Genomic DNA, 27,289 nt, shown 5'->3' on the forward strand with positions numbered 1-27,289 from the left:
CATCACTCATTCAAGATGACCATCCAAGAAGGACCAGAACCACTACAAAGCAGGGCCACCCACCCCTAACTTGGACTGCCTCTCCAGGAGGATACAGTGGCTGATGGTATCAAAATGCCCAGTCTCTCTCCTGACAGAGCTCATCATATAATGCAACCAAGGTAGTTTCTGTGGCAAATCCAGGCTGAAACCCCGATTGAAATGAATCTGGAAAATCAGTCTCCTCCAAGAGTACCTGCATTTGAGAGTTGTTAAAAGGTAAAGGTAAAGGTACCCCTGCCCGTACGGGCCAGTCTTGACAGACTCTGGGGTTGTGCGCCCATCTCACTCAAGAGGCCAGGGGCCAGCGCTGTCCGGAGACACTTCCGGGTCACGTGGCCAGCGTGACATCGCTGCTCTGGCGAGCCAGAGCCGCACAAGGAAACGCCATTTACCTTCCCGCTGGTAAGCGGTCCCTATTTATCTACTTGCACCCGGAGGTGCTTTCGAACTGCTAGGTTGGCAGGCGCTGGGACCGAGCAGCGGGAGCGCACCCCGCCGCAGGGATTCGAACCGCCGACCTTTCGATCGGCAAGTCCTAGGCGCTGAGGCTTTAACCCACAGCGCCACCTGCGTCCCTGAGAGTTGTTAGGAGACCCCTATTCCGCTCCACACACACACAAAGCTACAGTTCTCAGAATTTCCTAGGCAGATAGATGGATTGACAAACCAATCTGAGAACTATAGAGGCTGTCATGGCACGATGAAGTGGCCGGTGCCTCTTCTACATCCCATAAGCAGGGACGGATAAGCACAGATCAGTCGGGTGACTGGAGTCAGGCTGCAGTTGCCCACCACTGACTGACAAGCAGGAAAAATGTCATTTGAATGGCAAGAGCCCACACTGACTTTTTTTTGCTTTCAGCTACTCTGCTGTTCATATTGCCTATCTTGTTAGTTAACAAGTCTGCTGTTTTTCATGCCCCATTTGTAGATACATATCTCGTCTTCATTACAAATTTTAGGGTGGGAAATAAACTGCACCCTTTCTGCATGCATTTATGAACAATAGTCTTTCTGTAAAAGGAATGGGAAATCAAAGACTATTTGTGTGACTGATCACATGTGCTCTTGTTGAGTACGCAGAACACAGAATTAAGCAGCTAGCAATAAAAAAGAAGAAGACCTTGTACAGTGTGCATTTTCCAAATAACAAACAGACTAATTGACTATCTAAAAGTGTTCCTTTATGCTACATAATAAGGACCTTTCCTTTGGCAGGAAGTTTAATTAAGTCTAGTTAATATATGGAAGCTGAACTTCAAACAATGCTCATAAACTACTCTTATTTTTAATTCCCCCCTCCCTCAAATTTTAGGCAAGAAAAATGAATTTGGTTTAGCTGACAGCTTGGTAGAGGCACAACTGAGATGTAATAGATTTAAAGTGAGGCTAAGTATCTAAATGGGGATATCAAAAAGGAGTGTAAAAAATAGATGCTAATTAAACAGAGGGTTTTTTATTATTTTTATGTTGCCTTCTGTCTGACCTGTTTTCAAGTCTTTCATCTTCAGCATCGTCAACACATATTGAAAAAATCTGATTAACATCTGAAGAAGTAGGGTTCCTGAAAGCAGGTTTGCTCCCCCCATCTCATTTTAGGAAATGCTTTTTAATCAAAGGCTAGTGCCCAATCTCCAAGACAGCTAATTAAAGCAAAGGAGGGTGAAACCTGAATGCATTAATGTTGCAAATGTTGCAGATTTCTATGGAAGTTAACATACAAGGTTGCAGTTTGTGAGCAAGACAATGGCCGCTTCCTGCCTTTCCATCTTTGTCTCCCCATCCCCCTCGGCTGCTGCAGAGGCGATCACACAGGGTTCCCAGATGTTTCACCGTCTATTGATCCCTGTGCCACCACTTTATTTCTCACTGCCACCACCCAGGCCCTACCTGGTAAAATACTGAGTCCAGTCAGGGTTAAATTGAACATAAACTTCTGTTTATTTATTGCAGTTTAACAAGCGTGTGGTTTCATAAATGGTATCAGTCAATTACAATCTTGGGGTGCCTATCCAGACCTATAACTTCCACTTCCTGCTCTCACTCACTAAACCAGCTTTCTGATATTTACTTGTCTTCCTAGCTCCTAACTGTGCCTGACTCAGCTTATTTCGCTAAACTAACTCAACCTACCCACAGGAAAAGGGACCCCTGACCAGTCATGACTGACTCTGGGGTTGTGGCACTCATCTCGCTTTATTGGCCAAGAGAGCCGGCGTAAAGCTTCCAGGTCATGTGGCCAGCATGACTAAGCCACTTCTGGCAAACCAGAGCAGCACACGGAAACGCCGTTTACCTTCCCGCTGGAGCCGTACCTATTTATCTACTTGCACTTTGACGTGCTTTTGAACTGCTAGGTTGGCAGGAGCAGGGACTGAGCAACGGGAGCTCACCCCGTCATGGGGATTCGAACCACCAACCTTCTGATCGGCAAGCCCTAGGCTCTGTGGTTTAACCCACAGCACCACCCACGTCTCTATCCCAATTCACTCCCACTCCAATCAACCACCCAACTCCCAATGAACTCCCTTTTCACCCCTTCCAGAGCTGGTTTTATAGTCCCTCTGACTCCACCCCCTGGGTTCTGATTGGGTAGCCTGTTAAACTATTTCACCTCCAGGACTCTCATATGTTAACGTCACACATGGGTCCCCACTAAAACCCACCCATTCAAACTGGCTAATCTGCTGTGTCCGCAGGGAATGCGGTGGGGCATGGGGAGTGGACCGGAGGGAGACAGGCTTCCTTTGGGTCTGCCTGCCATCTACATAGCCTGGTTGACCCCCAAGCGCAGCACCCAGTTGGCCTTGAGCATCACCCACCCTTTCCCTCCCTCCATGAATTGTCTTTTGCTGTTCTAACCATTTCCTTTTCAGCTAGGTGGGCTTTGCTGTGGTCTGTTGCCAGTTGCCGTATTCAGGGCTGGGAAGGAATTTCCCCTGTGCTGCAGTTTTCGCCTTCCCCATAGCACTAGTCACAGTTTAGGCCTTGGGTGGAACCCTACAGTCTTTCATCCAATTGGGATGTGGTGAAGTGGTGACTCACCCACCCCTAATTTCATTGCAGGGGACAATAATAGGGTACCCCATTAAAGGGGTCTGGAGGGAAGTCTCTGTCTAAGGGCCAGTTGCTTAGGCTAGCAGACCATAGAGCTTCCCTCAGCATTTGGGGACTATCCACATAAACCTGCTTTTTGCGATGGACCCACACCCAAATAGACCCTGTCATGCCTCAGTTTCCTCAGTCGGATGCATGTCCAAAGCCTCCTGCATTTGAAATCAATAACATTGTGTCCATTTCAAATCCCAGACTGTTGTGTCCATTCATTTACCACTCAATAGTCGGGTGTGCTGGGGTTGGGGGTTCTGAGGCAGGGCACTCAGCACCTAAACAAACTTTGGACACTTGTTTAATTTCAAAATGTATTTTAATATATATATATTATATTCCACCTTTACCCCATCAAGGATCCTCATTTCAGGCACCATTACAAGATCGAGATCATTTTAATGTCAGCAATGTGATGGCACTCACCTTGCCTTTATGTATAGATCTGAGTATCTCACAGTGATGTTTTCTCTGCAAAAAGGAGTCAGCTTAACATATAAACTCTCAGAACAGCAGAGGAGAAAGACTGGACCACAGGTGCACTGATGTGGGGTATGAGTGGACTAAGAGCTCGAGTGGGAAGTCCCCAGTTCAAATCATGCTTCCAGACATTAATTCTTTAGACAGCCTCAGATGAGGCATTATGACCTCAGAGTCAAACATGACACAAATCTACATTACAGAGATAATTAAACTGACCTGCTCTGTGAGTCTGCTGTTAAGTGCAACTGAGATATGTACGATTATGTAACTCTTTGAACACACAAAATATATTCTATACAGAGTGTTAATAGCAAAATGTCATAATTATGGTTTTGGCAAACCTTCAATATCTTCTTTTTTCCTGTTTTGTTTTGTAAATGAGTACTATTTATCATTTCTTCTTTTTGCTTCTTATCTGCGCACTTGCAATTTTGTACTTTTTGTACTTTTCATACAAAAGACTTTCAAATATAAAAGACCTTCAAACGGTCTTTACTTAAAGGAGTGAAGGAAAGCTGCATCTGAAAAAAGCGAACAGGCAGTGGCGGAGGAGGAGGAGTGGGGGGGAGCGCACCGCCCCTGACGGTTGTTGTTTTTCCTCAGCTGGAGGACAGATGAAACAAAGTATGCCTAGGTGAACTATGGAACTACCTGCCACATGACGCAGTGATGGCCACCAAACCTAGATGTCTATAAAAGAGGATTAGACAAATTCATGGACGAAAAGCCTATTGAAGGCTACTAGCTCTCATGGCTATGATCTGCTTTCACAGCTGGGAGGTAGAAATGCTGAAAACCACAGGAGGGGAGAGGGTTCTTGTGCCCAAATCCTGCTTCTGGGTTTCCCACAGACGTCTGGTTAGTCACAGTGAGAACAGGATCCTGGACTAGAGCGGGCACTGACTTGAACCAACAAGCTGTTCTTAGTTTCTTGGTAGTATTGTAAAATAACCCTTTACCTTCCCCTGATGAATAATTGGCATTTGTTCATTTATCTGGGCACTCAGCAATTTTATTGTGATGGTGGTGGCTAAACCTCTTTCCTGACCTCAATGATCCTCAGTGACTCTTCCAGCTGTTGAGAATCAAGCCTGCAATCAGCTCCCTCTCACCAGCCAATTAGATCTCCACTTTCTGGGGCCCCTGGATAAGGATCAAAAGTTAGGAGAATATGTCAATAAGAAATTGACTTTTTGAGCGAAAGAGAAAATGAACTTGCAACATTGGGGTTGGAAGATTGAAAAAAAATACTGGTTTATAGACGATAGAATGGTTGGAATGAATATTATATGCAGCTGCAGGACAGAGAGCCAGAAGTCCTTTAATTCTTTTCTATTTTTCTGCAGTTTCCCCCCCCCTTTCTTTCCCCTTTCTCTTTGCTTTTTTCTTTCTTCTGATTTTCTTCCTTTTCTTTTCTTTAGACTAAGTAGCTTTCTTATCTTAGTATATTATAAAATGATACTTCTTTCTAATGGGTATGTATTTTTTGTGTATCTATGAATAAGTATCAATAAATAAGTTGATTTAAAAAGAAAAAAATCAGGAGACTGTGAATTGACTTTACTCACTTTTATATGACCACTGTTGTAGTATAATTATACCTCACAAGGTCATATTTTGTGTATGCTGGCACACACAGCATATTTGTTGTGAGGAAAGAAACATTCTACGTTTTTAATCTCCCCCCTTTTCAAATCCCTTTGCATTTGTCCAGGGGTCAGCACACGTTTTCAACAGGGGGCAAACTATATTTTTGGGGGGTAAATGATGCAAGAGCACCATGAGCCCAGTAGCTGCTTATCTGTGTCTTGTGAGCGGCAGGGTCTGGTGGCGACGTGGGGGGGGGGGCGATGAGCGGTGTGCGAAAAGGCTCTGTAAAGGGACTGCTTAAAATGGTGGCTGCTCAAGCGCTGCTGCTGCTGGCATCAACAAAGCCCAGCTCCCTTCCTCCTGTAGTCAGGGCGGGGAGACGCCAGGAGGAGGGAGGGAGGTGGCAGCGGCGGCAGCACCGCCATGTGAGGGAGAGGGAGAGAGAAAGAACCCGCACGCTGGCATTCCATGCGGCAATTCCCGGACCGTCCGTGGGCCGGATCCAGAAGGCAGTTGGGCCTGATCCAGCCCACGGGCCTTCGTTTGCCTACCCATGCATTTGTCCATATCTTGCCTGCCTCTTCCCAATCCCCAGCAAACGCTTGCCTTAAGTATTCTTTTCACAGTCATCTCCCCTCCTTTATTCCCCTCTAATTTTGTGTCATGTGCAGTTCCATTATGTGGGGAGCATGAATTTCTTTCAGCAAGAGATCTTTTTTATATTGTTTCCATTTGCCTTCAAGAAAACAGAGCCATTTGTTTTCAGGCTTTTTAGTCCAGGGCACTGAATTTTCTTTTATTCACTTTCCTTTCCACAATGTGCAAAAGCACTTGAAGATCGTTGAAACCTGTAACAACAAGGATGCTCCCCGCCATCACCATTTACTGCAGCGTTATTAGAAAGAATATCAGTGTTAGTCTAGATTATGGGTCCCCAATAGCTCACAGTTCTGTGTATATTTAAAAAACACCCCACAAACATCCAGGGAATAGCATAACTATCAATCTCTATGTGATTGTGTAGCAGCAATGCGGATGTTGTATCCCTTTTGATATCTTCTAAAGTGCTCTTATGGAGCCATTCATATTTACTGCATTCCATTTTTTGTGCTGAATGTTTTTATGATGATTGTAAAATGGTCTATACATAGTTACTTACTTGTTTGTTACAGCAAATATGGAGGTCCTTTTTATCCGTACACATGATGTTCTTTGCAGAACAGTCCTGTGTGTTCTTCCAAATATTATCAGGTATTTCAGATTCTTTAATTAAGACTATCAGCCTTTAGCCACCTGCTTGCATTCATACAACTATGGTGTGTGACCAAGTCCCATTTGGTGTTTGGCCCTCAAATGTCCTTCTCAGGTGACTTAACTGAACTAAGCTGGATTTGTCCCAGATAAGCTAGTAAAATGTGAAAGAAATATGGTGCAGATATATTGTTATTATTATAATTCAGGCATGCCAACTCTAGGGAGTGGAGGTGTCATCAGCCACTTCAGTATTCCTTAGCAGGGGGCTCAGCCCCCCCCAAAAAAAACATTGAGGGGGTGGAGGAGGCCGAACCACTGAGCTAAGCGTGGTACAGTGTTAAAGGCAAGCTCCCCCTGAGTGCGAGAGAGGAGGAGCTGTGGCCATTCTCCCGATGACACATGCACAATGTTTGTGACTGTCAGACTTCAGGGAATTTGATTCCTTACCTGCTGGCAGCCAAGAAGTGGATAGACAAAGAGAATTTATTTAGTATTCACACAGAGAGTCGAAGCAATGCAGTCTCCATCAAATACAGTGGTACCTCCAGTTGCAGACAGGATCCATTCCAGAGCTCCAGTTGGATCCCAAGGTTTTTGCAACCGGAGGTGCCTATTCTGTGCATGCACGCTGCGCAGTAGAGCTTCTGTGCATGCTCACGGCATGGTAGAGCGCTTCTGTGCATGTGCGCACAGTGAAACCTGGAAAATACTTCCGGGTTTGCCACATGCGTAACCCAAAGGATACGCATCCAGAGGTGCACACGACCAGGAGAACCACTGTAATGGTCTTGCTCTGAGTAAAGGGAGGCACAGAAATGCTCTCCAAAGACCCTGAGTCTGTCAGCTGTCTCTCCCCTGGTGTTTCTTCTTCCTGCTCTTCCTCTTCTAATATTTCCCAGCTTCTCCCCTCTGGAGTCTCTGAACTACAGCCTTCTGGAAACCCCTGTTCTAAATCTATACTGTCCTCCTGTTCTCAGGAAGGTTCAGGAGAAGGGGGGGCAGATCCCAGCTTTCCTCCACAGTCCAGCCCCTGACAGTGCCATCACAGGTGTCTGATATGCGTCACGTGTGAGACGTTACATGTGTGCCACACCTCTGCCCCCCATCTTTGGCCCAAGGTGGCAACTCTCTTATAATTTATTACCTGCCCTTCAATTTAAGGTCCCAGGGTGGGTTACAGTACATCATTGAAACATAATATAAAAATCAGTTAAAAATAACTTTTGGTTACCAAAAATAAGTCCTAAAATATGCACCTCAAGAGTCAAAAGCCAGGATAAAGAGTAGTGTTTGTTAAGCATCACAACCACCTTGTGGCTGAGAGATTGGGAGATGGAGTGGGGATTTCAACCTGAACCTTCCTATGTACAGTATGTCTAAGACCAACCATTTATCCATTATAGCATACCGGCTATCAAAGACTCACAACAAACTTAAATTTAGCTACATTTCACTGACTTTGGACACAATACATTATATTGAAATGTAATTTGGACACAATACATTATATTGAAATGTAATTCTAACATTTTGGAGAGATGGGGACAGGAAAACGCTGTTAGTTTTCACAAACACCAGAAATTTAAGGCATGGCTGAAAACCAGTTTAGCGATTTACTGATTGATTACGTGTAGGTTCATACAAGATGAAAGTGTAGAAGTGATGTAACACAGCACAAAAAAACCAAAACAGTTAAAATTCAGATTTTATGCCACTTCATTGTTGAAACCTGAAGCCAGTTTTCAAAACAAGAATAAAACAAAATACAGTGAACCAAATCCTGCAGTGCTCCTCTAACAATATAGTGGTATCTTGGGTTAAGAACTTAATTCATTCTGGAGGTCCATTCTTAACCTGAAACTGAAGCACCACTTTAGCTAATGGCGCCTCCCGCTGCGATTTCTGTTCTCTTCCTGAAGCAAAGTTCTTAACCCGAGGTACTATTTCTGGGTTAGTGGAGTCTGTAACCTGAAGCGTCTGTAACCTGAAGCTTCTGTAACCTGAGGTGCCACTGTACTGCAAAAAGTACAAATACTACCACCGCCCCATTAAAATATGAGAGCCACAGGAGAGGTTTCCCTACTTCAAGTTATAGGGAACCAGGCAGAGGGCCTTCTCAGAAGTGGCACCCACCCAGGGGAATGCCCTCCCATCAGATGTCAAGGAGCTAAGTAACTATAAAACTTTTACAGGACATCTGAAGGAAGCCTGTATAGGGAAGTTTTTAATGTTATTATGCTTTTATATTTGTTGGAAGCCGCCTAGAATGGCTGGGATGGTACAAATAATAAAAAATATTATGATGGCATATATTATATATATATATATATATATATATATATATATATATATATATATATGCTTTTTTTTCTTCCATAAGTCATCAGTGTCTTTCTTTTCTTCAGTTCTCTGGCGAGCAGTCACTTCAGTTCATCTCCCACCCCGAACCCACGTAATCCTGGTTCCCATAGCTTTATTTTAATTAGACACAGCCTCTCTGAGTTTTGTCAGCTCCAGTGTGTTCACAGCTGTTCTGCCACTTCCTTCAGGCTTGAGATCATCAACTCCATTCGTGAGGTAAGTGTGAAGAAGTTCTTTTTAGCTGATGGGAGGTGGTGGGAACAAGCTCCTCACTATAATTTTACCTGTGCCTACTACAAAGTTTTGCCTCAAAGTTCACAGGAATATCAGAAAGGAACACCAGGCTAAAGTGGCCATCTGGGTCTTGTGTAACAGGTTAAATTTAGCCAAGAAGGCTGCGTGGACATTTTAGCCATACATAAACAATAGCACTAGGTATTCCGCTTTTTAAGATTTTGGCAATCAGAAATAATGTTCCAAAGGTTTTTCAATGTCAATTTGGAGAGTCAATGTGTCTTCTCTCTGCTTCTGCTTGGCACTGCTTTTTTGCTCCTTTCCCCTTCTTTCTGGAATATTCAAATGGATGATCCCAACTGTTATGTACTGAGTTGAATAGGATCCAAACTGCAGCAGTCTGATTGGTCCTAGAACAATAGGATCCAAAAGGCAGCAGTGTGATTGGTCCTAGAACAATAGGATTCAGAAGGCAGCAGTCTGATTGGTCCTAGAACAATGCAGCAGTATGATTGGTTGGCAGGAACCAACCAATCAGGCTCCAGATAGAAGTGAATCCACAACCTGATTGGCTTACAGTAGAATTCCGGAATTAGCCAATCATGTGCAGCCCATTGTGTAAATAATGTATATAAAGCAGATACTTTGAGGGGACTTGCATTCATTCCTCCTCACCACTATGAGCTGAATAAAGAGCATGAAATCATTTTGCGACTCTGAGTATATTTCACCAACCAACTGGCAAACATATAGAGAACTAGATGGTGACATGACATATCGCCAATCAGATTTTGCTATGTGGCTGTGTCAATGAGAGGGAGGAAAATGGTCCTTCCATCTGCCACTTGGGTGATTCTAGCCAATCAGGGATGATGCTGTTAACAGGAAGTCACTGTATTGCATAGCCAATCATGATAAGCTGTATCATGATGTGGTATCTTTCTGAGGGACATTCTAGGAAGAAAGAAAAACACAAACAAACCTGGGAGCTTCCCCCAAAATGTGAAAGATGCAAGGCAGTTTCACCTGTTTTCATTCCTGAGCCTTCACTCTGAACATTTATTCAAAATAACAGCTGGTCCTACAACTAGGAAGCATAGGGGCACGATGGCAGCTCCCTGTCTGTATCCTTTAGTTATAGGACAGGGCTGTTTAATTGTTAAATTGCAATATTTAAACTGCTCACTGCCATGCCCAATGTTGATGCCTTGCCCACAAGCGGTTCTGAGGGACAAAACAATCTGAAGTCTAGATTGCTGCCATTATTAACCAGCATTTATTATTATTATTATTATTATTATTATTATTATTATTATTATTGACAATGGCTATTGCTTGGTAATTCTTTTTTTCATCATGGAGCTCTTTGAAAACATTGATATGAAGCATGCTGTTTTATATTAAAATTCTATTATTTTCCCTTCAAGCAGGGAAGGCAAAATGTATTATTAATTGCACAATTACTTCTGCACACGAAGTACTGGTAAAAAGAAATCTAAGGTTCGAAGTGTCATGTGAAGTGTTCTTTTTAAATATATATATATATTATACAGCTTATACAGATATAGATATATATATATAAATTATACAGATTCTTGATTTTCAACAATTTCTTTCCAAACCCATGAAAGTAGTTCATTTTATATTAACACAGAATTAAGGCATTCCACATGGGCAACAAATTACTTACATAATCGACTACTTAGCTTACCTATAAAATTTATTTCAGAGCAATTTACTCTGTTTACATTTTTCCCCTTTTTCCCCTTTCATGAAAGCAAGAGAAATTGAAGATCAAGGCCTGACTCTTCCACTCTCTTGATGTAATAGCAGGGACACAGGGGAGCATAGCAAATACTCTGGCTTAGGTCTAGGATATGTTTAGCTCCAGCCCTTTACAAAGGCAATATGCCACTGAGGAAGGACTCAGTCAGAGGCTTTCTGAGTACCCATTGGCAATTCAATTTATCTCTCTGCATCAGTTCCCCCTGAAGGACAGTAGTACTTCTCTCTGCTCTGTGGTACTGTCAGGAAGATTAATTCATTAACTTTTTTTTTTAAGTATTTGGGCTACTGGGAAGTAAGTCAATCAGTCAACAATGTGGTCAAGCTGTTTTGAATAAGTGTGTGAGCACCCACTTTGGTCCAAGCAGGAGAAATAGTAATGGAAGAAATGTATCCAGCAAAACCTTTAATGACACACTCTGGAATCAGCTACACTAGTGGGGGGGGGGGAGAGAGAAACAGAGCTTTGAATGTGTTACAAACATGCAACACCAGATGGTGCTAGAGAGCAAAAAAAATTCTTTGCGGTTTTCCATAGTGTGTTTTTTCCCCCTTTCGTTATAATGATTTAATTTCTTACTTATTTATAGCGTTCCCCCGCCTCCTGTGTGTAGATCCATACCCTGAAGATGTGCAAATACTGGCTGACCTTGACTGGGCAAGTTACAAGTAAAGCTGCAACAGTCCACCAGCTGCAGCCCCTCTAGGGCAGAAATGACTGGTAAGTAATATGCACAAAAAGTTGTATACCAGTGTGAAGTGATTTTAAGAGTATTAGCAAAAATAGCACAGCATCTGTTATATTGAGGAAAGCTGCTTTACAACAATAGGCCTAATTACATATGAAAAATTGCATATTAGAAGGAACTTGCACCAAAATGCTGGTGGATTTCCATTAGTTCTTTAGCAAAAACAATAACAACATGGCAAGCTGATGTGAGAATGTGGCCAATTGAGCTAAAGATTGTTAAAAACAAGAAACCAAAATTGATGGAATTCATCCATTTCTAGTGCAGACTGATCCCAATACACTGGGTCATAGGAACCAACGCCTAGAACACGGGTAGGCACCTTAAGGCCCGGGGGCCAATCACCTTCTCAATTTGGCCCACGGACGGTCCAAGAATCAGCATGTTTTTACATGAGTAGAATGTGCCCTTTTATTCAAAATGCATCTCTGGGTTATTTGTGGGGCATAGGAATTTGTTATTTTTTTCTCCCCCCCCCCAAAAAAAAATATAGTCTGGCCCACCACATGGTCAGAGGGATGGTGGACTGGCCCACAGCTGAAAAAGGTTGCTGACCCCTTGCCAAGAAGAAGAAGGAGGAGGAGGAGGAGTTTGGATTTGATATCCTGCTTTATCACTACCCTAAGTAGTCTCAAAACGGCTAACATTCTCCTTTCCCTTCCTCCCCCACAACAAACACTCTGTGAGGTGAGTGGGGCTGAGAGACTTCAGAGAAGTGTGACCAGCCCAAGGTCACCCAGCAGCTGCATGTGGAGGAGCAGGGACACGAACCCAGTTCACCAGATTACGAGTCCATGGCTCTTGACCACTGCACCATGGGGCCTAAGGGCTGGAGGGGTCTTCACTCCCCCAATAAAATATTGGAGGGTGCCTGCCCCCCTAAAGTTGATGAGTATTGCCATTCAAGTGGTGTGCATGCGTTGTGTCATGTGATCGATTATGCTCCCTCCCCCCAATATTTTATTCAAGTTGACATCCATGCATTGGGTATTATGCTTTGCACTACTCCTATGTATGATGTGTGTATCTTATTTCATATACTCAGCTACCTGCATTTTTGGACTTTCCTTGATAGGATGGCAACGGGTGGTATTATGACAAACATCTACGCTATAGAATCACTATAACTCTTGCAAGGGTCGTCCACAAGCTGGTTCCTCAATGGGTTAAAAGGGTCTAAGATGCTGTGGAGGCCACCCTCATCCAACCTTCTTCCTCTTCCATCTTCTCCATATTGGTCTTCAGCGTGCAAGAGCTTGAACATGGTGCACCATCACTCTGCAGTGCCCCCCTCTTCTGCTGATCTCAAATGCTTGCAGACCTGAAAACCGTAGGAGTGCAGCAGCAAATTCATTTTAAATTGCAGACCTGTGGGTGATTCACGTTGCGAGGCTACATTTGCCATAGGAAAGGCGTTCCCCTCCCCACACACATTGTCATCATAACGGAATGTTCTGCCAACAAGATGCAGGTGTAAACTGCATAAGCAAATGAAAGCAGGGTTGGGAAAGGATGCTCTAAAAGTTCTATCTATAGAACTTATTCTTCCCCGAGGTGTCTTTGTGCATCTGGTATATGTTTCTGAGAAGCTTTTGCTCTTCTTTTTTCATAGTTTGAACTTTATAGTTAAGGTGGAATAAAAAGGTATCCGATCGCTTTGGAGCTGATGTACTAAAATGGCAAGATAACAAGCACTGTTGGGATATATTTAGGAGTGATACACACATTTATTTATTTCAATTTTTACATGCTGCTTTCCCATGGAAGAAAGAAAGAAAGAAAAAACCGTCTCCAAGGGAGCTTGCAAAAAAATAAAAAAATAAAAATCTGGCTTACAAAGCCTGATGAGGAGGACATAGGAATTGCCAACTGCAGCAGTGAGATATTTCCTTTCTGCTTAATGAAATCATTACTTTATCACTCACACATTTGTTCTTATTTAAACCTTCGCTCTTCTTTTGCATACTGTCAGAAGTGCTGGACGAGAAAGGAACTTGGGTTTTGTTGGACATCCACTTTTAGAGTGGAAGCACAAAGAACAAAGTTTGCCGGATAGAAAGCCATTGTCCAATTAGTTTAGATGTCTGGAGAGCTGAACATGAATGTGTTGCAGTCCCCATTTCATCATCTGCAGTTGTCAGGAAACATTGTGGAGAATTGGGGAGGGGGGAATCCAGGCAAAGGCTTGAAATATATCTAGACGAAGCAGGAACTGAGGCGAAAAGTAATAAGATGAGTGCTGGGCAGAAGTTCTCCCCTTCACACAACTTTGCAGGTTTATTTCTGGCCTGGAAAGAGGGACCTTTATGTTAATATTTATGGGAGGGGCAAATGCTATAAATGAAGAGGGGACACACAGCTTGCCATCTTCACAGGAAGCACCAGAGGTTTTTCAGACGTTTATTCTATTTTTTTTTTAAGGGTCTGCTTCCTCTTGAAGCTTACCCTCAACACCCCCAGATTCCCAAGAGGTCTTCCCCTCAGTGCAGTGCTTCAACATATTACTGGAAGTTCAGATCTGAGCATCCCTCTAACACATTTCTTAGGTCTATGCCTCCTACTCCCCCTTCAATTATGGCGTCACTTCCTGTTCTTATGAAAACAAGATGTGGATCACTTGAATGCCCCTAAGAAAGTTTTTCATGGTTTCCCTGCTCCTCAGTCAGTTGGTCACCCCTGACAAAAGAGGTGATTGGGGGGATAAAGAGGATGGGTCTGTCCACGAGGCCACAGCCACGGTTGCAAGGAGCTCCAATGGGTTGCAGGTGCTGAAGACCAGTCATTATGGTCACTTGGCTCTGGCCTTCTTCATTTCTTCCCTGGCCTCTGAGGAGGAGGTGCACTGCACTGACGTAGAATATGCCCCTATTTCCATCTGAGGAAGGTTGGTGGGTATGTTGAAGTGGCAGTGGGCCTGCAGTGAGCTGGTCATCTGTAGCAGCGATAGGAAGCTCAGGACTGGGCACAGGAGGAATGGTGGAGACTGCCTCCCTATCCTGACCCTTCCTGGGAGGAGGAACAGTATAGATATGCAACAAGGGTTTGCGGGAGGTCACAGCTGCACAGAGGTAGATGAAGGGGAAAGTTGGGAAATAATGGGAGAGGAGGAGGAAGAAGAAGAAGAAGCAGAGTGGCGACAGCTGACGGACACGGTGTCATTCCAGACATTCCATCTCCCAGAACCCAGCAAACCTTGAAAGTAGGAGAGCAAAGAGCTCAAAGTCAGAGGGCATCTAGCAGCACCCATAGAACAAATGAAGAAGTGGGAGGGGAGGGGAGATTCACTCAGGACAGCACCATTATCCAAGAGGATGGATTCTATAGCCTTCCTCTGTAAATATTAAAATAAAAATGGAAAGTAAGAAACTTTTCCTTGTCTTTATACTTTCCTGGGCAAGCATCCAGGAGTTGCTGACAGCATCCCTTCACTGTCTGGCCCCAGGGACACTCCACAGGGCCAGATTCAGGTTTGATGAAGCCCTAAGCTATGTCCAGCTGTCCTTTGCTAACAACAAATTGTCACTGGTTTTATGTGTTGAATATATGCTATATGGTAATTTGTGGACCTAATAGGTATCTAAATCCATTGGCACATAACAAATAGGAGCCTACACAACACAAAACACTGTTGCTGTATGTAGGTTTTATTTTATTTGTTTTTTATCTTATATTTTGGAAAGGTACATCCAATTTTTTTTAGCTTATACGTAAATCTGGCACTGCACAGACCACACCCTCTCTGTGGCCCATTCCTCACACCTTGAATGTTTCTACCTGACACGAACATGTTTTTGAACTGTACAGTGGTACCTATGGTTAAGAACTTAATTCGTTCTGGAGGTCTGTTCTTAATCTGAAACTGTTCTTAACCTGAGGTACCACTTTAGCTAATGGGGCCTCCCACTGCCGCCGCGCCGCCACCGCACAATTTCTATTCTCATCCTGAGGTAAAGTTAACCAGAGGTACTACTTCCAGATTAGTGGAGTCTGTAACCCAAAGTGTTTGTAACCTGAGGTACCACTTTACTTGCCTGTAGGAAGGATAATGAGGGGTGTGAGAGTGTATATACAAACTAGGTAAAATTTACATTTGTTGCTCCACCCACATTTCCCACTGGCCCTGCCCACGTGTGGGCATGTGGTCCCAACCATTGATCTATAGCCTGTCCCCTAGAATAGGAAAGACATTCAATCCCCTAGACTGTCTGAATGGCAACTCTGCTCAGTTGTGATGTATCCTTCAAATTGTCTTACAATGTGTTACAAGCAAAGAGGTTTCTTGTTGGAGGCCAAAAATATGAACCTGAGTGCATTCATGCAATTAAAATTCACATCTCCCTTCTTGGTTGTTTCAGATAACCAATCCATGAAAGGGTTTGACATGACCAGATCAGACTTTTAAAATGGTGCCACAGCACCAATCAAGAAAGTTGCTCGGTGCTTTCTGGCAATGGGGAAATGATGTCAAATCTGTCCACAAAAGTAGCTCTGCAGGGAAACTTTGGAAAATAAGATGAATGGTGCTGGCATGTGCAAACAGGAGGGATCACGGGTTGCTGTCAAACAACAACTTAAGAGGTAGTTTTAGAGTTTTATGCTCTAGGTAGGCTCATCAGAATTTCAGCTGATGCATCACAGACTGTTAGGAGCAGTAATTCTGCAGAAACATGGTGATTGCTGGCAACCAGTGGCATATGTCTCTACGTCTGTGACTGATGCAGACAAAAGATATGCACAAACCCAGAGAGTTGTTGAGAGAATCTTGTTTGCTTGGGAGTACTTTCATCAATGTATCCATGGCCGGATTCATGAAGGTGGAAACAGACAGTGCTGTTTGGCAACCCAGCGAATGGCTGCATGTGAAAAATTCAAAGATCAAACTGCAAAATAATGGTTTGACTATCACTTCTAGTCCAGGTAAATTTATGTTTACTGCAGGTGCCCTTTCCAAAGCTATAAACTCTACTTTGAAAGCAAAAACAAACAAACCCTGAGCTTGCAATTCAGGCTTATGTAGACTTACTTGTCAAACTACTCCCAGCAGCAGTCAAGGAAATGAAACGCGTCAAAACAGAAAAGATGTCTGAGAAAAGGAAGTGGTCATTCCAGGAAGCCGGCAAACAAAGACATCTGTCAACTCTGCAGAACCATGCACTTCAATGTATGTCTACTCAAAAGTGGACCCCATTGATTTAACTGGGACTTACTCCCAGCTAAGTGTGTGTTGGATTGCAGCATAAATGTACAAAATGGATGTTTTGCAAATACATTAAGTATACACAGGCATTTGCAGGAGAGCATGCTGTCTTTTTAGCAGACACCCAGAAATATGCTGTCCATCTCAAAGCTTTAGTTTACCCAGAATCACAATGGCAGCCTCAAAAACGTTATTGAATGAGTCAACCTTGAAAACGTCCATTGGCCCAAAATACAAGGGCTTGGTTACTGGCCATGGGTCCATATATACCAAAAAGCCATTTTAAAACAGTTGCATTGTTTGTCAGTTTGTTTTGGGGCCCAACTCAAGCTTCACCCTCAATTATTGGAAAGACCAACATCTTCCCTACATGTTAAGATTGGCAGAGAGGACCTTCTTTGTAGTTTCACGACCATCACAAAGTCCAGGCAATCATGACCCCGGAGATGGAAGGCATGGTGGAAAGACATTGTCTCCTCACAGGCAGGAGGAAATGTGAAGGATTATCTCCTTTGTTACAGAACTCCCACCCAGAGGAGGCAAAGGAAGTGACCACACACAAAGGGTCTTCTCTAGGAAGTTCAGTAACTCTGTGTACAAGCCCTATGCTTGTCTAGTAAAACATGCATTTGTGATTTGGGCTGCAAGCCGCACAGTTACTACCGCAGCAAGCATTCCCCACCCAGAAGTCAAGCAGACCAATAGAAGTTTCAGCTTGAATGATCAACATTTATACACAAAGGTAGCACTGGTATGATACCAAGGAGCCTTAAAAAAAAATTAAAGCAATATCTCAGCTATTTCAGTCAAAATCTTTCCTGCTTTCATCCATCTTTCTCTCTCTGCTCCTTTTTCTTTCTTTTTATTTCATCCCACAGTCACTAATCTGCTTTTTTCCAGCAAGGCGGGACATGCAATAAGGTACAACATGCAACTTAACAGAATTCAGATGAGGGGTTTCTCAACTTCTGTTCTATTTTGTCAGTTCTTCTCACTCTGAAGAGTATCTCCAAAGTTCTTTTGAGACTGGCCTATACAATCAACATCTCTACACTGAAAATGGAGGTAAGCAAGTTAAAATGAAAATAAAGAACACGCCTTTCTAACGCTATGTTTAGCAGCTAAGTGAAATATCTTTGGGGGGAATCGTTTGCCTGAGATAAAAAAAATGAATTGCCAGATGCAGTCATTTTCTTGTGGTTCTAGCATTATACATGTTCCCTACTCCCACAAATACATTACATTTTATTATTGCAATATGCTTACTGTAATTTTGAGTTTACAGTTAGGTAGTTTAAACTCTTTGACTTGAAAGTACTCTTTGACTTTCTTTTCAAAGTGCACTCCCTTCTTTTAAAAAATAAATAAATAATCACATGTTTTACCTTCATCTTTATTTTATTACTTGATTCTCCGACAGTTCCAAGAAAGAAACAGCAACAAGTTGTTGATCAAGGTTTCTTTAAATAATATTTTTAGCACATGCTCTCATGGAATACTGGCTTATTATTATTATTATTATTATTATTAATCAGAACACATGTTACACCTGATCGGGGAATAATGGGATAAGGTATACATTATTGGGTGAACTGGGGCCACAGTTTAATCTAACTTCAGAGCTCCAGAACCCTGAGAATCAAGTCTTGGGAATTAACACATCACCTTAAATGATGGATCTAGACACATCAAAAAAACATTTCAGGAAAATACATTGTAAACTTGTGGTGAAAATTCACCTCTACACCATCTTGTTCATTACCCAGGTAAGGAACCTTTTAATAAACCACAGAACCAAAGAAACTATTTTTCAAGTGCAGCATCTGGATTCAGGGACCCAGCGTTTATTATAGCTATTGCAGTAGGACAGAGCTCACTCAACTCAATGTGCCAGTTGAGATGTTCTGCCCCGAGGCACTTCAGAACAATATAGAAGAGCAATATAGAACTATATAGTAGTTCAAACACAGCAAACAAAGAGACATAAAACATCTTCACATGTGTCAGGAAAGGTTACAGGTCAGGAGAAGTAAAGCGCACATGGCTCTATACTGGTATCTTCGCCCCACAATCACCTTGGCGTGGCCCTGATGTGCCCAGACCATTTGACCATTTTAGGTCTCAGATGTCTGGTGTTACCCTGGCAACCTAGCCTTCAGTGAGGGAAGAGCATGAGAAAATCCTCTTCCTGGGTCTCAGATAGCTTCAAGGATAGCTGATTTACACTCTGGTGCTAAAACATTCTGCCATTTGTATCACTTTCAGGGGTAGATAAGGAGAGATGGAATGTAGCTTAGGAGGGGCAGACTCCCTCCTTCTGTTCTGTCATTTGTGACAGCCACAACTTGACCTCTTTGTCACTTCCTGGCACTTTAAACTTGCCAGGCGCATTTTGCACCTGGCTATCAGCCGCTTGCGACCAAGTGAAGCTGCCTGGGCACCAGGATGGCATCTGACATCTCCACCATCTGGAGGTGTATGCCTGGGGAACCTTCAATCTTGCCTTTTCTCACACCAGCAACACATCCTGCAGAATTCTATCCGATATATTTCATCAGCACAACCTGAATGAATTCCAGGAACCAAAAAAAGGTTCTTATTGAAAAATGCATCTTGCAAGCCGTCTGGCCCAAAAATGGCAACTAGGCATTCTGTTTTGGCAACTGTAACCCTGGTTTAAGCAGCCATTTGGTGCCTAGCTTACATATCTGAGTTTCTAACACTGACAGTTCCCTCAGCCTGGGTACCTCAACCTCTCAGGTTAGCTTCTGAGGGAGGCTGGGGGCACTTTACTGTTTGTGCTCATTAAGGAAGAAATGTAAGCAGCATCCCATTTATATTTTTCCCTCCCCAGGTATGCAAATTGTAACTGTGAAAAAAGCTATTAGATGAAATAAATATAGGAACTTTGAAAGTCCCAGGAAGGGAGTGGGCGGGAGCAGCAGACTGAAAGCAGCACATGTTTAGTGAAAATTTAGTCTATGACTCTCTTTGATTTTCTGTTGAGAAGGCAGCTGAGGGGTAAAGGTAAAGGTAAAGGTACCCCTGCCCGTACGGGCCAGTCTTGACAGACTCTGGGGTTGTGCGCCCATCTCACTCAAGAGGCCAGGGGCCAGCGCTATCCGGAGACACTTCCGGGTCACGTGGCCAGCGTGACATCGCTGCTCTGGCGAGCCAGAGCCGCACACGGAAACGCCGTTTACCTTCCCGCTGGTAAGCGGTCCCTATTTATCTACTTGCACCCGGAGGTGCTTTCGAACTGCTAGGTTGGCAGGCGCTGGGACCGAGCAGCGGGAGCGCACCCCGCCGCAGGGATTCGAACCGCCGACCTTTCGATCGGCAAGTCCTAGGCGCTGAGGCTTTAACCCACAGCGCCACCTGCATCCCAGCTGAGGGGTTGCCTCCCATGAACTCTTTCTCATTGCTGTTGAAAATGACTGTACCTTTGGCCCCGACTCCTGAATACCTTGGCTCAGGTCAGTAAACAAAGGAAGAATGATTTCAGAGAAACCACCTCACTCCTGTAAACTTTGGAATATTCTGTCCTGTATTTTTTTTTGGTTCACGGCACTCAATTTCAGGCCTAGAAGATTTTGCCTTTGAATTATTCTCATCCTGAAGAGGAAAGAGCATATACAGGACAGGAATGATTTGAACTGGGATTGAAAGGAGCTGAGTGTTGTTACAGCGGGACTTCTCGGCAAGGTCTGTTTCTAATCATTTATCTTCATTACTATGATTGGGAGGACAGAAATGGCTAAACAAAGCTCTAAGTTGAGAGATGCACAGACAAACTGAGGAAAACTCGGCACTGCCTCCTGCATGCCTAGTTGCAGAAAGCCCTCCCTAGGAAGGCCTACCTGGCACCTACTCTTAAAGGCTTTCATGCCAGGCAAAGACCTCCCCTGACATTTTAAACTAGGCTGTAGTTTTACTATCATTAAGCTCTGTGGATTGTTTACCCCTCTCCTCTCTTTTTTAATTGATCTTTTTTAATATATAAACAATTTCAACATACCAACTACCAAAAATAATAATCATGTTCATTATTTCCCCCTTTCCCCCCACCCCCTTCAAACCCTCCCATCCCAGAGACTTCCCTCAGCTCCTTTCTCTGATTTCTCAGCACATATTATTCTCTCTGTGTTATAAAATTGTACATCTATCTATCATGTTATCAACCAATAAATTTGTGTACGTTTATTCAAACCCTGCCAAGGAGTCCAGTTCATTTTGTTATCTTTTTAGATAGTTTGTAAAAAGCTCCCATTCTTCCTTAAAGTCACAGTTGTCCTTGTCCCGCAGTTTGTGTGTCAATTTCGCCAATTCTGCATAACTCATCAATTTTTCTTGCCACTGTTCTTTCGTTGGGATTTCCTCATTCTTCCATCTCTTTTTTAATTGATCAGGCTCCGTGGATTGATTGATTTTGTATACCCGTTGATCTCAGGGCAGTTCACAACATAAAATCACTATATATAAAAAACAGGAAATACATAACAAAGACAACCCAATAACCCCCCCCCCTTCCACAATACATTTTTAAAGGGCATTGGATGTCAATCAGCCAAAGGCCTGGTTAAAAAAGAACGTTTTGCTTGGCACCAAAATGAAGGTGCCAGGCGAGCCCCCCTGGGGAGAGCATTACACAAATGGGGAGCCCTTGTTGCAGAAAATTCACATTCTTGTGTTGCCACCCTCCAGACCTCTTGTGGTTATATTTCTTTGCTCTCTGTTTTGAATTTACAGGGGTTTTAAAAATTTGTTGTCCCATGTTTGTGGCTTTTTTTCTGGCTTTTTATTGTAATGCAGTTATTGGTATGTTGTAGGCTGTCCAGAGAACTTTTGGTGTGTGTGTGTGTGTACATGTAATGATCTCAGGCAGTCCAGCAAACCCCAATAAGAATTAATGACTCTCTGGCAGTTTTATGATATGTCTATTTACATATTAAATCCAGAGCCTGCTCTGAGCCTGCTGCTCTTTGCTACGAGTTGGTCACTCTGAGTCTCCACCCCATCACAACACATAGGGTGCCAAAGTCTAGTCCTTCCTCTTTTGTACTTCCATTGCTTCTTAATCCTTTCAGCTCTTCTGGTTTGGGGAGAAAGTGGGTGAACTCCACCCCCCGCACTGCACTATCAAACAACAATTTCTCCAAACACTGTCTCCCTCCTGTTTCATAGCAACCCCCTCAATGTCTTCTATCTCCTCCCCTCCCTCTGCCTGTGAGTTCTCCAAGTCTGGAAACTCTTGATAAAGGGGGGTTGAACTACCCCACTCCTGCTCGTTCTGTGGGTGTGATCTCTCACTTCCAGAGTCAGACTCTGGCTCTCTTTGTACTGACAATCCTTCATCTCCAGAGTCTGACTCTTTCAGGCATTCGATTCAGCCACGTCCTTGATAGTCCATGTACAAGAAGCTCCCACCCCTGCTTGCTCTGCTTGCCAACCCTGCCAACCACCCCTTTTCCCAAACCTGACCAACACCTGCTCCACGGCTTAACCCAAAATTCCACCCCTTCCCTCACAGCTTGCCAAAACAGCCCTTCCTTTGCAGCTCATCAAATATTCAGTGGACAAGGTGTGCACTTGAGGGTGCTCTGTTAAAATTGCATGCTGTGATGGACTACATGGAACTGGCGGAAATGACTGGCAGAATCCGAGACCAGGGAGAAGAGTCGGTGGAAGAAGATTGGAAGAAATTTAAAGTTTATTTACAGAAACATTGTAAAATTAAGGAATGTTAGAAGGATGTTGGAATGAACTTATGTGGTTTTAGCAGAAATGTTATAAAGGATTAAGAAAAAATAGACTGTTAATTGGTGAAAGGAGGGAAAGTAAAGTTACATTATATAAAGATAAATTATAGGACAAAAACTGGGAAAGATGGAAAGGATTTGCTGAAATAGCTAATTGAACTAGAATACAAAAAAGGGAGGTGTGAGAAGGTCAAGGAAACAAGCAAATGAAAGATAAGTTATGGGAAGGTTCGTTGTGGTTTTTTTTATTTGTTTCTATTTTTTCTTTTTTTTCTTTTTTCTTATTGTGATATGTTGTCTTGTTTTTGTGTAATTTGGTGTTTTCTCTTTTTTCTTTTTGTAACCTTTAAAACTTCAATAAATATTATTTAAAAAAATAAAAAATAAAATTGCATGCTGAAGTAGATAACAGTGTTTCATGAGGCTGCTACTGTGATTCTGAGTAACCTAAAGCTGTGAAGTGGACTGCCTATTTCTGGAGATACGCTCCGAGATAACATGCTCTTTTTCTTTGGTGCTGAGTAGATAAAATATTTTGCATTGGTGTGAATTACATGTCATCTTTGTTGTGTACGTTGAATTAAGTTGTTCAGTCATTGAAAATATATCCTCCTCCACCTCACTGTCAAAATGTGATGGAGCTCAAGCACAAATAAAGAGCTGTGTGTGTGTGTTTATATTGTCACTGTGTTAATAATACAAAACCCACTATGTTTGCATGTTGCACAGATATTCTTCCAATAGATTTTCTCAAATGTAGCTGCAGTCCTGCAATGGAAACTATCACAGGGAATGTCATCTGACGTATTACAGCAAAACCAGTGAACTTTCTGATGTTCTGGGATTGTTAGCAAGATGCCTGAATCAAATGGATAAGCAATTCCTTAAATATCCATTACATTCCTTAAGAATTTCGTCTAGAGATCCTTCTTGGCTTTTGTGAGAAATCATTAACTTTTGCAGTTTAGCTTTATTATTTTCTCTTTAATGGGATTAGTAAATAATCACATTAAAGATATTAGGATGCCAAATAAAATAAAATAAACCCCTTCCCTAACCCCATTAGCATGATTGTTATTATTAGACTGATTCTTGTTACTCTAGACTCCATACAGATGATATTATTCTAAACTATCCATTTTCTTGCATTTCTAGTCTGCTGGCAAATGACCACAAAGGCTGAAGCAAGCAAATAATGAGATTGTGTGGGATATATGTGACAACTGTTTGAGGGTTGATGTTGTTGTTGTTGTTTAATCTTCCTATGTGTACAATGAGGCAAACAGGTTTGGCACAGGAAATACTGTTAGTATTTCCAGTGCAAAGTCTTTGCAATTACAATATAATGATAGAGTCTATGGTGATATAATTGAAGGTGTAGCAAGAAATGAGAGTTAAGAGCTTAGAGTCACATGCTCTTTGCCACTAAACAACATGGATGAAGCAGAAAGACACGTGTTAGGATTGAAGAAGAAATGGCCCGATGAAGTCCATTCAGAAGAGAAAATTGAGCTTCACTAGACAGGTCCTGCCCTTTTCAAAATCTCATTTTCAGACTTCCTCTGTTAGATCTGTGCTGGGGTAGGCGTCATGACATAGTATCTTGGGACCTTGCTTGGTCCTAACCTCCCAGCAGCCCTTTATGAAAGGAAAGGGGATGAGGCTAATGGGAGGTTATTCAAGAGTTGCTTTAGCCGTACTGCCCTTGTTGTAGTTTGACCTCTGTTTAGAGATGGGTGAATTCCTCAAAGCTTAGGCTGGATTGGGAACAGCATATCAAGGCTGCGTACACATTACTGACAGCAGGTTGTTCTTTTTTTCCTCAATTCAGATCAAAACTGGCTTGGGAGCAAACACATTAAAATGATAAGAAACGGCAGGATAGATATAGGAAAGATGTGGGACATGGCTAATGTGTGTACACACCACTTCCCAAAACAGGAGTGGGAACACACTGGATGCAGAGTAAGTGGGACGGTACAAGTGGCTGTTGCAGATCTTGGGGTCTCAAATTTCAGTGGTGTGACACCACAATTCAGCGCCCCTCCACCTCTCACCCTCCATTCAAAATCTTGGTTGTGGAGCCCCTGAAATCTGCCTTTGAAAGGGGAGAAACTTTGAAGGAGAAAAGGTGTTCTCCCCTCCCAATTCTAAGTGTATTCCAAATTGCTACATCAATGAGCTAATCCCATTGTCAGGAGTCCCAGTTTTCAATTTGATAACACAGCAAGCGTGGTTAATTAAAAATGAAGATTTATTGCAAAAACAGAGTTCTCTAGGTGGCTGTAACATTCCACCAGTCTCATCAACTATGATGACCCTTCTGACTGCTTCCTGCGAGACCAGAAGTGACTGAACTCTTTTGTTTTGGTTCCTGTCTTGTAGCCCTCCCATTCGACAAGACCGTGGAGAGAGAGAGTCAGCTCCCACCTCTGCCCCACTCTCTGAGAGGCTTCCCTGAATTCTTTCCTGCCTGCTAAACTGCTTTTTTCTCTGTTCACGGCATTTTGCACTTCCCAAGAGCATTGGCAGGGTTCCGGCTCACACTCATTTATTTCCTTATCAACTGGCATTCCTAAGGGTGGGGGAGTTGGAACTAGGCTATGCTCAACCTGCCTGGCAGTTAACTCTCTCTGTTCCTGGCTGTTTCCTTCAGTTGGTTGCAAACTTTCCCTGGGGGCTGGTTCATTCATGACACCCATGATCTCCTTCCCCATGAGCTTTAACCTGGTGGCTGCTGCTTTCCCCCATCCCTTGATATCAAGGAGGGAAGGTGATTTGTCTCCCCTTTTTTGGCCACCCTGGTGCTGGGAAGCAGAGAGATGCTGCTAGCGATGAGGACAGGAAGTGGGAATGGATGGATATGTGCCAACAATGCTCTGTCGCACACATGGTATGGAACTAAAAAGGTAAAGGTACCCCTGCCCGTACGGGCCAGTCTTGACAGACTCTGGGGTTGTGCGCCCATCTCACTTAAGAGGCCAGGGGCCAGCGCTGTCCGGAGACACTTCCGGGTCACGTGGCCAGCGTGACATCGCTGCTCTGGCGAGCCAGAGCCGCACACGGAAACGCCGTTTACCTTCCCGCTGGTAAGCGGTCCCTATTTATCTACTTGCACCCGGAGGTGCTTTCGAACTGCTAGGTTGGCAGGCGCTGGGACCGAGCAACGGTATGGAACTACTCTGTGTTAATTCCGATAATTATTTACCTGGCGCCACATTCTTCATGGAAATTTAAGGACATATAGATGGCTCCATTTCCTCAGCCAGGAACCTTCTGACCAGACCAGACCTTTGGATTCATTGTGCTTGGTGATTGGTCAAGTGTATATAATATTACAGCACCAGAAAGACACTAACAGCCCGACAATGGTTTGCGGACTTCATTTATTTTTGGATGGTCATTAGGCTATAAATGTGAAGAAGCACATATAAACATGCAGAGAAACTTAGCTTTTTTTATTTGAAGATGCGGACGGTAGAGCAGCGATACCGAAATTACAATATGGAAATACGTTGTATACGTGCCCTAGTTACCTCTCCATTAAATCGGACAAATCTTATAATTGATTCATAGCTGCAATATTACAGTTCAGATTAAAAAGAAGGTGTTACAAAAGTTCCAGAAGACAAGCTAAATGTTGGGATTAATTAACCATGGAACATTATACAATGTTTAATCTTCGTATTGTTGTTAAGGCCAATTAGCTACACTATGTATGGAGCATTTCAGGTTATCACACAGTAGGGGGCAGCATGATACATTCTTATCTACACAAGTAAGCTTATTAGTTGTATTAACATGGTGAATTCAGTAATTAGAACAGGACATTGGTGGTAAGTAACAGCTCCTGCAAAAATGGCTATGTCTGCTATGAGTAACCTATCTCTGGGACTTAGTCTATTTTAGAGATATCTATGAAGTATCCAGGGATTTTGTTTTGGGTTTTTTAAAAAGAATCATAATGGTGAAGGCCAGCCATGATAACGAGAGACCTCATTTTTTCATCAGTTCTCAGAAATTAGTGCATCAGTAATGCCAATAGCAACTAGATTAATCCTGAGCTTTCCCAATATTTTGTGACAATTTTGTTAAGGCACTGGTGCACTGACAATTTACTATGTGTGCAGTCTATTCCAAGATTTGTACAATTCAGTTTTGTATCAAAAGTGCATGCACTCAGGTTTTGCATGAATAAGGATCAGATTTTTAAAAAAGGAATATATTGAAGTACTTGCTGGCAGCAAGGAAGATTTATCTCTGCAGAGGCCCACAAAGGGTCAAACGAAGCTCTGATTATTCTGAGAGCCTCTTTTTTATGGCTGTGGCCACCAGATGTAGATCAATACAGCTGTTATGAAAGAGCATCCTGAATTAGCAAGACACTTGCAGTGTTCTGCATAATTGATTCTAAAGTTGATTTTTAAAGTGCACCGATCCTTTATCTGATGTTTAAAAAGCAAAACAGCAGCAACAAACAGAACCATAAAAGGGGAAGGATCGTAAGGGATGCTAAAGGATCCAGATGACCTCATATTTCTTAGTCATTCTAATAGACTGGATTGCCCTTGTTGGAGCCTTAAATTAAAGGACTCTGTAAGAAATTAAAGGACTCTATAAGAAATTGATTATTAAACTCCCTCAAAAAGCAGTCCAAATGAATGATGTGAATAGGTTTTAAGGCTCTAACTCATTGCGGTGGGGAGGCCTTAGTGTTTTTGTGAAAC

Source organism: Podarcis gaigeae (genome assembly GCF_964106915.1).
Source record: "Podarcis gaigeae genome assembly, chromosome: 17".
NCBI lineage: Eukaryota > Metazoa > Chordata > Lepidosauria > Squamata > Lacertidae > Podarcis > Podarcis gaigeae.